The sequence below is a fragment of the Bicyclus anynana genome, chromosome 3 (genome assembly GCF_947172395.1).
Source record: "Bicyclus anynana chromosome 3, ilBicAnyn1.1, whole genome shotgun sequence".
In the NCBI taxonomy this organism is placed as follows: domain Eukaryota; kingdom Metazoa; phylum Arthropoda; class Insecta; order Lepidoptera; family Nymphalidae; genus Bicyclus; species Bicyclus anynana.
The window spans coordinates 5,704,566-5,717,677 of NC_069085.1; the positions used below are offsets into that span (position 1 = coordinate 5,704,566).

The 13,112-nt window shown below is 33.4% G+C and overlaps 1 protein-coding gene across 1 annotated transcript in view; it reads right to left on the minus strand.

The window, feature by feature from the left end:
* Positions 1-13,112, minus strand: part of LOC112052484 (alpha-tocopherol transfer protein) — a 44,226-nt gene that overhangs the window by 15,372 nt on the left and 15,742 nt on the right. The window lies entirely within an intron of this gene.

The window sequence follows — 13,112 nt, forward strand, 5'->3', positions numbered from 1 at the left end:
AGTACGTAAAGCCTGCAGCTAATCTTTCACCGGTCGAGTAAGTCTGCCTTCGAGTTGGACTATATGAAAGTGAGGGAATAGAGAGTGCACCGGTGTTTGCGCACACACTTGTGCAGTGTGCACTTAGATATTTTGGGACATCATCATCATCATATCAGCCAATGGACGTCCACTGCAGGATATAGGCCTTTTGTAAGGGCTTCCAAACATTAAGATACTGAGCCACCTGCATCCAGCGAATTCCCACCAGGTTGGGACATAATATTGTCTTTTTCTCTTATGAATTTATTAAATTTTTAACAATGCCTATAAAACATAACCACAATACAAAACACTACCTGTTAAAAACTTATAAAATTGAAACATCAGTTTGTTAAAGCATACATATTATTGGAGTGTTTTAGGTTTATAATCGGAATCCAGTTATGGTGTACGAATTTTAATGATTTCCGTAATTTCTCATTTATAAAGCTTAATTACTACCATATCCATACAATTAATAATATAACAAACAAATTCGACGGTTAGTTCGTTTATTTTCTAAATCAAAAAAATATAAAAATAGGCTTAGTTTAGGTACAGAGATATCATGAGATATCTCAAAACGAGAGGGGCATAATATTGTCTACTCGTATGTTCCAGATAACCAATACCATATACAGGCGGAATTGAAAATATAATTACCATACATGGTATTTCCTGCTTAAACTTCAACAGATAACATGAATGACATTTATTATCATGTTAACGAGCTAATACGTATACCTATATTATAGAGATTAACGTATATGACAATTCTAGCAGAGCGGTTTGACCAGCTGGCTGACTGATCAGCTGGTCACTAAGTATGGGTACATTTACTCGTAATTTTTATATGTATACACTATACAGGTTGCTCGGGAGTATTTTCCTTAACTCTGGGGTTATATTCTTTACCGAAAATTATTTAAAAATGTCCAAAGAACATAATATGTTCTAAAATTAATATTTTAGGGGTAAATAATATTTCTTTTGTAAATAGATCTTAAAATGTGTCCATTATACGCATCCTTATAATTATGACGTAGCCAAGTTTTACGTATTTTAAAATGCAAGAATAGATAAAGGCTTGTCTTTCATGGATAGTTGGAATTATTTGAATTACTTAAAAAATTGTGTGTTTGACACGTGCCCTTATTCCCACGTGGTTCCCGTGGGAATACGGTTATAATATATAACCTATAACCTTCCTCGATTAATGGCCTATCTAACAATGAAAGAATTTTTCAAATCGGACCAGTAGTTCCTGAGATTAGCGCGTTCAATCAAACAAACAAACTCTTCAGCTTTATAATATTAGTATAGATAATAACATTGACGTTTATTTAGTGAGATCAAGTAACATCGTGACGTTACAAAATGGATGACAACATTTTTGACGTTTAGAAAAATTGGTTAAATACATAATTTTTAAATTAAGTTTTCTATGAAAGCCTTAACTTTTATTATTTGACATATTTCAGACCCTTATTTCATGTATCTGTGATACGAAAATAATATTGATTATATTATATTTGATATGAGTTAACTGTACCCTATTAAGACCCGAGTTCACCGACTTTCATATAAACGGCGTTTGCAGAACCGGCCCGTCAAATATTAAACGTAATTTGAACAAGGAGCGTTTTTTTCCTGTTTACCAGACGCTTTTTGACTCTGGTTTGTAAACCGAGCGGTGGAGAACTACGAGTGAACGATTTATGAAGAATTTATTTATTATCTATAACAGCATTGCCAACTTGCGAGGAATTCCCCAAATAGCGGGGAATTTATGAGAAATTGCGGTATGTTATTTCCCCAATTTGGGGAGTTTCTGCTTCGATTTGTAGGGATTTAGAAAAACGTATTGGCAACACCGATTTATTATGTACCATGTCAAATTGACAAATGTTTGTCATTTTGTTATATTTTTTTGTTTGGAAAACGAAGCTGGCAGCATCCAGTGGTATAAAACCTCAAAGCTAGGAAGTGATTTATTTATGAGAGAAAATGAATTATTTCTGAAATGATAAATAAACTCTTTTATAATTTTACGGGTCCTTTGCATTTTGGTAGTTGAGAAAGTAATCTTCACGAAACTTGCGAGAGTTACAAAAACATAACCTGCACTTATGTCTGTCAAAGACGTCTTAACCGGGGTATCCACGCTCGGTTAAGATAAACGCCCGATTTACGTCCTTAACCGGCATATGGGCTGTGGTGAACAGGAAATTTGGACTTAACGGCGTTTAACTTATTTAAACGGTTGATTATGTTTAAACGAATGTCGGTGAACTCGAACCTTAGACGTAATGAATAAGGTCAACGGTTCCAACTGAAAACCAGCTCTTTTTATTTAAAGAGTAGGTATGTTGGTATGTAGCATTAAGCTGAGTTGGGTCCTTTTACTGGGTTATGCCACACATCGCAGGATATTGTCAGAGTAAAAGAAATATTGTCATGACGATTATAAGAACAAATTGTGTTGTGTGGCATAATAGCCTAATAAAGACTTTTTTCTTTCTTTCTTTCTTTCTTTCTTTCTTTCTTTCTTTCTTACGTACGTACAAGTAACGACTTATCTATCATTAAAGACTTCTAAAACATAAAGTCTACCTTTTAAAAAGTTATATTATGGTATAAAATATTATATCTTTTACTTATAATCGGAATTGACTTTGGTAATGGCCTATACAAACATCAAGGCTAATTTTAAACTAAAAATCTTTAACTTGCTCGAGCTAAAGGTTACACGCGCCGAGTCGAATCGATTTCCATTCAAAGTGTAAATATAAAATATTTTAAAGAATACTTAGTTAAATATTTTTCGTTGTATGATTTATATTGTAAATACTGTAGGATATTTATGTATTTGTTTATTCTAAAACAGCTTTTCGTTCTATTCATCATCATTATCATTAACAACTCATATTCGGCTCACTGTTGAGCATGAGTCTTCACTAAGAATAAGAGGAGTAAGCCAATAGTCCACCACGTTGGCCCAATGTGGATTGGCAGACTGCACACATGAAGATAATTTAGAAAAACCTTCCCTCCTTCACCGTTTGAAACACGTGATATTTTAAATTCCATTACATTAGGATAGTATTCTATTAAGTGAACCTCCAGTACCAAGTCACACATGAGACGCCATGGTATAGATAGCTCTATTCTTTTAGCCCTAAGACGTGTCTCTAACGGAGCTTTTTGGGTCTCCCATTTTCCAGCCTTACAGCTGATAACATAAATTTCACATAGAAGGATCTTGTTCCAAGTATTGTAAATAAATAACTGGAACTGTGAGACTTCTGTTTAGATCAATACCTAAACCCGATCTAAAAGAGAGATTGGGATTAGAAATACATTAAAGGGTTGATTATGTTATATGTTATAAATTTTCATTTTATTTTTTAAACTATCATGGCTATTGTCATCGAGATAATTTTATTCCGACATGTCATAATTTATCTTAGCTTATAAATGCTGGCAGAGCTTTGACAAAACAGAATTTCGCAAACAGCTCTCTCAATTTGAAAGTAAACCTAATTTAAATAATACGCGATAAAAATTGGTTTATTCAATTTGTTGCATACAATATTAATGCACATGTCATTCAATATTAGGTAAGTAGTATCCGAAAGCGACAACGGTAAAATAAAAAAACAAATTTAGAAACAAAAACCGGTTGAAATGAACACTAATCGATTTATATTCCAATTATAGATCAATCTGTGAGGTATAATCATTCAGACAATAAATCTGCTAGAAGCTTAGAGATTTTCCTTAACCTAATATATTGCATACCATTTCATAATTAGATAATTGGCTTCCATTCATTGGTCTTGAGTCTAGACTATTTTATTACTGGATTAACCACAGATTTTATAATTTAATGTTCACATTAAAAACTAAAATATGAATTTGTCACTGATATTTATTAATACACTTCAATTTTTATTTAATAAAATCGGAAAGACAAATGTCGCGACTTCACTTTAGTAAACTTAGAAATATTGTAATAAATATTTTTGGTACACAGTTATATTATAGGTCTCTATTACAAAACACCAGATTATAATCACGAATTATGTACCTTTTCCATGATCAACATAGTATAATTGAAGCGAATCATTATTTTTGTAAATAGATAATTGCGGTGATAAGATATAATTAATGTGTGCGATGATATTTATAATCGTCACGATAATCAGTGTCACTGTTGAAATCAAGTCAAAACTTCGCCACAGTAGCCGGTGTCAGTAAAATAAGTCGGAATAATTAAAAAAAAAAAAAAAACGAAAAATCCGACTGCCTAACGTGCTCATCAATCATCATCATTATCAACCCATGTTTGGCTCACTGTTGAGCTCGAGTCTCCTCACAGAATGAGAGGGGTTAGGCCAATAGTCCACCACGCTGGCCCAATGCGGATTGGCAGACTTCACACACGCAGATAATTAAGAAAATTCTCTGGTATGCAGGTTTTCTCGCGATGTTTTTACTTCACCATTTGAGACACGTGATATTAAATTTCTTGAAATGCACACAACTGAAAAATTGGAGGTGCTGGACTAGATTCAAACCCACGTCCTCTGGAAATGGAGGCAGAATTCATATCCACTGGGCTATCACGGCTCTATCACGGGTTTTTTGTATAGTGATTAATAAATGACGTTTTTCTTTTGACTGTAAGTTTTTTTATATGGCCATGATATACTATGTATTTTGAAATCCGATATGGGTATCGAATTCCCTGGAATTTGGTACCCATATCGCAATATTCGAAAAAAAAATTCGCCTCGAGTCTATAGCGTCTCACAGTCGTCGTGTTGTTTTTTTAACTTCACCTATCCAAGAACACTTGGGTTTATCATTTTATATTATATTATATATCTCAATTACTATGACTATTCTAACGATATCTTAATTACGTAAATCCCTTCAGCGGTTTAGAAGATATGAGGTAATATAGAATATTACATACATACAAGATACGCGCGAAAAACATAACCCTTCTTGCAGTTGGAGTAAAAGGCGTGAAATTTAAAACAAAACTATAGTTATTTTCCACTTAAGAGCTTTTATGTGGCTTATAAAAAGCTTTCGTAAACAGTTAACCCAATCTATTTTATTATCGCAAGATATTCTCCACAGCCATTAATGTCAATTACGGACTTTTCTTTTTTTAATTTCTTGGTTTATTTCTTATAGGACATAAAATTAATATAACCTTGTAAATAAATTCCGTTCAAAGATAATGTAAAATCTACGTTTTATTTATATGCTTACTTTACTACGTTTTTTTTTATATTATACAAGGTTATGTATTAAGACAACCTGAAAATCAAGATATTATTATTATTTGATTTCAACTGCACCAAAACACATTCATTAAGTTTAAGCCGATGAATTGACGAAACTTGAAATAAATTATTGGCTTTCCTGACTTTAATTGCTCTCCATAGATACTGAAGTATCCTAAAGACCCACTACGAACTCATTATTTTACAAGGAATTCTTCATTTAGTAGATATAATTTGTACATACGATGCCTACCCTAGTTAGGAACTTGCACGCCATTGGTCTTATAATGGATCGCCGCAACCTGGTGGAATTAACACGGTATGTGTGTTAATATTGTGCCTGTAACCAGTGGCGTACACTTCATACGTATATTAAAGTACTGCATTCCCCTTAGAGTTCTTCTTATAGTGCTTATTAAATACAGATTTTTCCAGTTTGCTTAATTTTATTACTAGTTACCCTGACCGACAACTTACGTCATTGATTCGTATGCGTCGACAGTCGTAAATGCAGATATCAGTGTGCATTTTAATGTACGAGTAACAGACTCGACAGTGCCCGTTTAAAAGAATTTCCAAAATAGGTTCAGTAGATTTATCGATTATACCCTACAAGCACAGAAACTTTACCTCTTTATAATATTTGTCTATCTAGATAAATAGAATTCTTATAAATTCGTCTCTTCGTCTACAAATTACTTGTTTTTGGTACATTCTGAAGGTTTCATCTTACGTCATTGATTCATACTATGCGTCGACAGTCGTAAATAGTCGATTTAGAGATTACCCCTTATATTATTACTAGCTGCCGCCGCGCGGTTTCACCCGCGTGGTTTCCGTCCCCGTAGGAATACGGGGATAATATATAGCCTATAGCCTTCCTCGATAAATGGGCTATCTAACACTGAAAGAATTTTTCAAATCGGACCAGTAGTTAATGAGATTAGCGCGTTCAATCAAACAAACAAACAAACAAACAAACAAACTCTTCAGCTTTATAATATTAGTATAGATTAGTATAGATTAGTCTATCTAGATAAATAGAGAATTCTTATAAATTCGTATCTTCGTCTACAAATTACTTGTTTCTGGTACATTCTGAAGGTTTCATCTTACGTCATTGATTCATACTATGCGTTGACGATCGTAAATGCAGATATTAGTGTGCATTTTAATGTACGAGTAACTGACTCGACAGTATTAGCTCGTAAATGCAGAAAATTAGCGTGCATTTTAACGTAACTGACGAAACTATTATCTTACTGCTGTGCTTGCATAATTTAACCAACGAAGCGTTTTCTATCACTGTTTACTAAAACCATCGGTGGAGAAAAGCGACGTAACAAACAACTTTCAGGAATGTAAACGAAGAGGTACAAATAATTGTATAATAAGCCTTGCACAGTAACTTCCTATTGTGTAAGAATTGAATACGGCACATTTTTGCCTGGAATGCCTAAGGAAAACAAAACTACCAGTTTTTTTTGTTGTCCTTGACTAAAAATGAAGTGTCTATGTCCGAAGTATCTAAGACGAGTGAACCGATTTTGATGTTTTTTTTTATTTGAGAGCTGGTTATCCAGCGATGGTTTACAAATATATTTCATCAAAATTGTATCAGCCGCTTAGAAGATATGGAGAGAGAGAGAGCATGATGACTCTTTGCGATAGTTATGTTAATAAGTAACATGAAAATCAGTAAATTTTTCAACAAGTTATGGCAGTAAATAACACAATCTCACTATTCTATTTCACTAAATATTATATTGAACCACATTTTTCATATATTTTTATAGTCTTGTGTTAACTAGGTTACTTCCAAAAATGGTAAAATATACTCGTAAATGCAATACTTGACATTAAAATCTAGAGGTCAAATATCACATCTACTTTAATCGTAATAACGTCGTGACAAGTCCAAACTTGTGATACGTAAAATGAATCAAGTTAATTAATAAAAATAAATTATAAGAGATAACAGATTTCATTGGATAAGAAAAACTTATACAACTTCATTATGATAAGGATCTTTTTTTATCTATCATTTGAGGCTAAGGTTGAGGCATTTAGGCATAAAGTTACAGAATATATTACATCCAGAAATGTAATGTTTAATCTATACTAATATTATAAAGCTGAAGAGTTTGTTTGATTGAACGCGCTAATCTCAGGAACTACTGGTCCGATTTGAAAAATTATTTCAGTGTTAGATAGCCCATTTATCAAGGAAGGCTAGGCTATATATTATCCCCTATTCCTATGGGTACGGTAACCACGCGGGTGAAATCGCGCGGCGTCAGCTAGTTATTAATACAAACATACAAAAATAAATTAGGAACTAAAGTTCTAACTCTTTACAATAATGTTTTACCTTGACTTTGTTTAACTTCGCGTACAAACTACTACGCGTATATAAATAATGCATACGTCGGTGTCAATGACAACCCACGTACTCGTAATATGAGTCGAGTTTTCCACACACTTCCGTTATTTTGAACTAATGTAAACACTTGGAAAAAATGTTTTTGAGACTACCTATTTACCTAAATGACATCATATGAAAAACATCCTTTCATCGATAAAGAATGAACAATGAAACTAGTAACCTTCGAACATATTTTTATGTTTGAAGCTTGTAGTTGAAATATAATTGATCGTATAACGTACATAACAAATAAAGGTTAGGTTCGGATCAGGAATACAAAAAAAATCTGACCATTTATATTTATTAATAACGTAGCTACTATCAGAGAATAGAAGAAGAAGAAATATTTTATTGCACACAATAATAATTAAAAAACATTGCAAATCAATAATTTAAACTTAGAATTAGCATACAAAGGCGTCCTTATATAAGCAATCTCTACAAGGCAACCCCTGACGAGAGGACTTGCGAAGAAAAAGCGACAGACATCTATCTATCTATCTATCTACATCTTTAATCTATATCTATCTACTCTATATTCTATATCTATCTATCTATCTTCTATACTTAAAATAAAACTGTAACTGGTCAAATTCTGTACATTGAAGATATATTGAAAATTTTAATTGGAGGGCATTATATAATCGATACTGAAGCCAAAAATATTTTTTTTCGATTTCTTGTCTGTCTGTCTGTCTGTCCGTGATTTTGTTGACCGGGCATCACGCTGAAACTACCGAATGAATTCAAATGAAACTTGGCACGGTTTAATACAATACGGAGAACGTTATAGGATACTTTTTATTGCCAAAATAAAATAAGAAGGGGTGATATAGGGGTTGAAAGTTTGTATGGAAAGTCCTTTATTTTTAGAGTTACATTTAAAAAAATTTGTTCATAAATCATAAAAAAATACAAAATAATGTGATTCAAGAATTTTTAAAATTCTACCCCTAAAGTGGTGAAATAGGGCTTTAAAGTTTATATTCAACGCGGACGAAGTCGCGGGCGTCCGCTAGTAGGTACATAATAGTGCACTAGTAGTCTTGAGATTATACGGATGCAATTAATAGATAGGGTGAATGCAAAATGGTAGGATACAGTGAAAGCTCGATAAATTGTAACCTCCACCGGTTTGTCTGGAACCGGTGAGAATTGCAGTCACGAAGTGTATATTTTTCCATGCATCTAACTTTCTTATAAGACCTTTACTTTTGTTAGAAACTTTGTACACTCAAAAGAACTACACACCTGTTTGCATTGATGGTTTAGACGGCCTCCATGGCGCGGTGGTATGCGCGGTGGATTTACAAGGTCCTGGGTTCGATCCCCAGTTGGGCCGATCGAGGTTTTCTTAATTGATCCAGGTCTGGCTGGTGGGAGGCTTCGGCCGTGGCTAGTTACCACCCTACCGGCAAAGACGTACCGCCAAGCGATTTAGCGTTCCGGTACGATGCCGTGTAGAAACCGAAAGGAGTGTAGATTTTCATCTTCCTCCTAACAAGTTAGCCCGCTTCCATCTTAGATTGCATCATCACTTACCATCAGGTGAAATTATAGTCAAGGGCTAACTTGTAAAGAATAAAAAAAAAGTATTGTAACCATCTGGTATTTAACAAAAGGATGAGATTCTCAGTTCTCAGATCAGTGCTCTTAAAATGTAAATATTATATAACCATTTATAATTGCCAGCTAATAAGTACATTAACCCAGTAACTTGGTATTTTGGGCAGCAATTACGACTGATACAGGACGAATTTCGTCAAACTTTGAACCATTCATACTTTTATAATGATTGTATAAAGTTCAATGTAACAGAAATGCAGAATATCGTCATTATCTCTTGAGATATGTTCATTATATCCAAAAGAATAATTGGCCTAATTGAAATGAGAGCCGAAGATTACACAACATGCCTGCAAACTGGTGTCAGCACAAATGATATTTACAATGGATTCCGATGGTTCGTTGTCTCGTAAACAAAAAATGCAATTATCACTCATTCCATCACATTCAGTGACTCGTTGAGTGAATACCGCAACAGTCGAAGTATTGAATGCCTGCACTAATGCACTGTTCGACATTGACGAGCAGCTTCTAGTGCGAGATACGGCATAACAAATATATACCCTCATCTATTATAATTAAATTAGTGATAAAAAATAAATTATAGAAAATATTCACATTTACACAATGCGAATATCCTTCCTACTAATATTATAAACGCGAAAGTTTGTTTGTTTGGATGTTAGTTACTCTTTAACGCCGCTACTACTAAAGCGATTTGGCTAAAATTTGAAATGGAAATAGATTTTACTCAGGATTAACACATAGGCTACTTTTTATCCCCAAAAAACCATGGTTTCTCGAGATTTGCGAAAACTGATGATTTTGATGATATGAATGTTTGTTACTCTTTCACGCCTCGATTACTAAACCAAATTAGCTGAAATTTGCATGCAATTTGCGCATTATAGCATGGATGTTGATCCATAATATACCTAAATACCAAATTATAACATAGGCTGCTTTATATCCCTAAAAAATCCATGGTCCCCGAGGGATTTGTGAAAAACTAATTCCACGCGGACGAAATCGCGGGCGTCCGCTAGTTGCGTTATAGTGCGTTAAAATTGCGACTGAATAGTATTGAATGATCATTTTTTTTTATTAAATTATTTAATTTAATTTCCTAATTGGTTAATTTATAAAAATCGTACACTAGTTAAAAGATTATACCGAACAGAATTGAAAGCTTAAAGGATGTCTGCTTCCACACTATAAAAGTAAGTGAGTTGATTATATATATACCCTCATCACTCATTTAGTCGTCTAATATATCAAATGAAAGCTTAATTTAACTTATTATGCTTAATTTAACTGTATTAGGTTGCCTGTACTAAGTTTCCTTTACTAATCCATGGTTTCCTAGATTTTGTATAAAATGTATCTGGCCCCAATTTAACTAGGCCACTGTGTCAAATATGACATAATGTGTCACAGAATATTATCCGTCATTTATTTGTTATCACTAATAAATAACAGATGAGGGTATATATTTCTAATGCCGGATCCTAGACTATTCACGCAACATCACCAAGTTGACAGATTCTGCAATCCCCTGTCCCACCGTATCAAATTCAAAAGAATATATTTATAAAGGCATACTTGTAAAAATTGCAAGATCCTTGCCATATACTTTCGATGATATTTTGAAATGATTTAAAATGGCATTACTACTATCACGTCTAGAAACATCAAAAGTACTTGTCAGCTATTATGTTAATACCAACAAACCAAATTGTCCATCCGTAACTTCCTCATCATCGTTATCAACCCATATTTGGCTCACTGCTGAGCTCGAGTCTCCTCTCAGAATGAGAGGGGTTAGGCCTTAGCCAATGCGTCCCAGTGCGGATTGGCAGACTTAACATACGCAGAGAATTAAGAATATTCTCTGGTATGCAGGTTTCCTCACGATATTTTTCCTTAACCGTTTGAGACACGTGATATTTAATTTCTTAAAATTTTAAGTAAGTTCTTCATTTAGTCAAAAAAGTACCTACTTACCGCTTTATTTCCAAAGTATCAAACAAATAGATTAATAATCATAAAAGCTGGTCAAGGTCATTACACTATAAAATACTTTGTGCGTAAAACAAACGCAGTCTAAAAGCATTTATTTATACAAAATTGCAGTTTAAACAAAAAAAAATAATGACAGTAAAAACTGTTGTAAAACGCAACAATTTGCAAACTCAGTCAACATTCAACAACGCCCTAATCTCTAATCTTGTTTATTTCCAACTTTTCTTTGTAGATTAGTCCCGTTTTTCTCGTAAAGCGTTATCTATTAAGCATTAGGTATGTATATAGGTAAAGCTTTGGTGGCAGCTTTCCGGGAAAACGGCGTGTTCATATTTCGAGATGAACAATGAATGCGGGATGAAAGAGAACTCTTTGTTCAGGACTCTAATAAAAGAACACACGAAACGGAAAAAACGGGAACACGAACGTTTCGCGCATATTTTACGCTATTTTTGCTCAAATATAGGTACATTTGAATTTCGAACACAACGCGCGTTATTGGAATTAATATAAGCGAAAAGAGATTTTATTACTGAGTTACGTAAAATACAAAGTTATTAACAAGTAGGTTTTGCCGCAGATTCGCCTGTGTTTTTCTTAAAAAAAAAGTAAAAAAAAACATTTACATCCTACTTCCTATTATCCAACTAATATTATAAACGCGAAAGTTTGTATGGATGTTTGGATCTTTGTTACTCTTTAACGGCACAACTACTGAACCAATTTAGCTGAAATTCGGAACGGAAATAGATTTTACTCTGGATTAGCACATAGGCAATTTTTCATCTCCGAAAAATCCATAGTTCCCGAAGGATTTGTGAAAAACTAAATTTCACGCGGACGAAGTCGCGATTGTCCGCTTGTTTTTAATATTGCTTATAGTAATTGTTTCACGTCTCTCTCTTTGGCTAGTAAACCAACTTTTACCCATATTGTATATACCTAATTAAATTACCTCGGTACGAGTATATTATTATAATAAAACTTTTTTGAGCACAGTTTCTAATATTAAAAAATATGCTAATTGCTAACATTTTTTGAGTTTTATAACTAATTCTAAACACTCAAGTTTCTAGATCTAGGCAACCATATCAAATCTTGCTTTCTTGTATGACTTATTAATGATTCATATAATACATTTTTTTGTTTATTTATTTATTTAATAGCAGGCTAACAATATATCTATTAATCATTATATACCTAAAATGGACGGAATGATGACAGTTTTTGAAATTGTATAAGAGTATGCTAATAGTAAAGCAATTTTGTAAAAGTAACAGGGTATCTGCGATCATTAGTTTCGGAGCTACATGGATTTAAAGGGTCAGATTTGCGGTAATAGTATTATGAAGTAAAAGTTTGTGGTAATGAAGGGGGAAATCTCTGGATTATGATTTTTTTTTACCATTAGAAAGTCCCATTATTTGTGAGTGTCAAAGGGTGTACTTCATGCCCATATTACTCGGAAATACGAACATAGACGACCAATACTCAGAACAAAATACAAACATGGCACAGATAACGAGTAGGTAGTTCACAGTCTTATTCATGGTTATCACATTACAGTAGTTGCTTCTTTTGTCGAACAAACACCATCTGTCGCGATAATGTTACACAATGACTTCATTCATACTTTGTTACATTATGCGTTCTTTGAAAAGGAAAACAATAGCTATATGTATCTACTTTTAAAGCCTTCTTTTCAACTTTTTACCCGACTGCACGAAGGGTTATGTTTGAGGTGAAAAACTGAGTGAGTGAACTCGAGGTGAAAAATT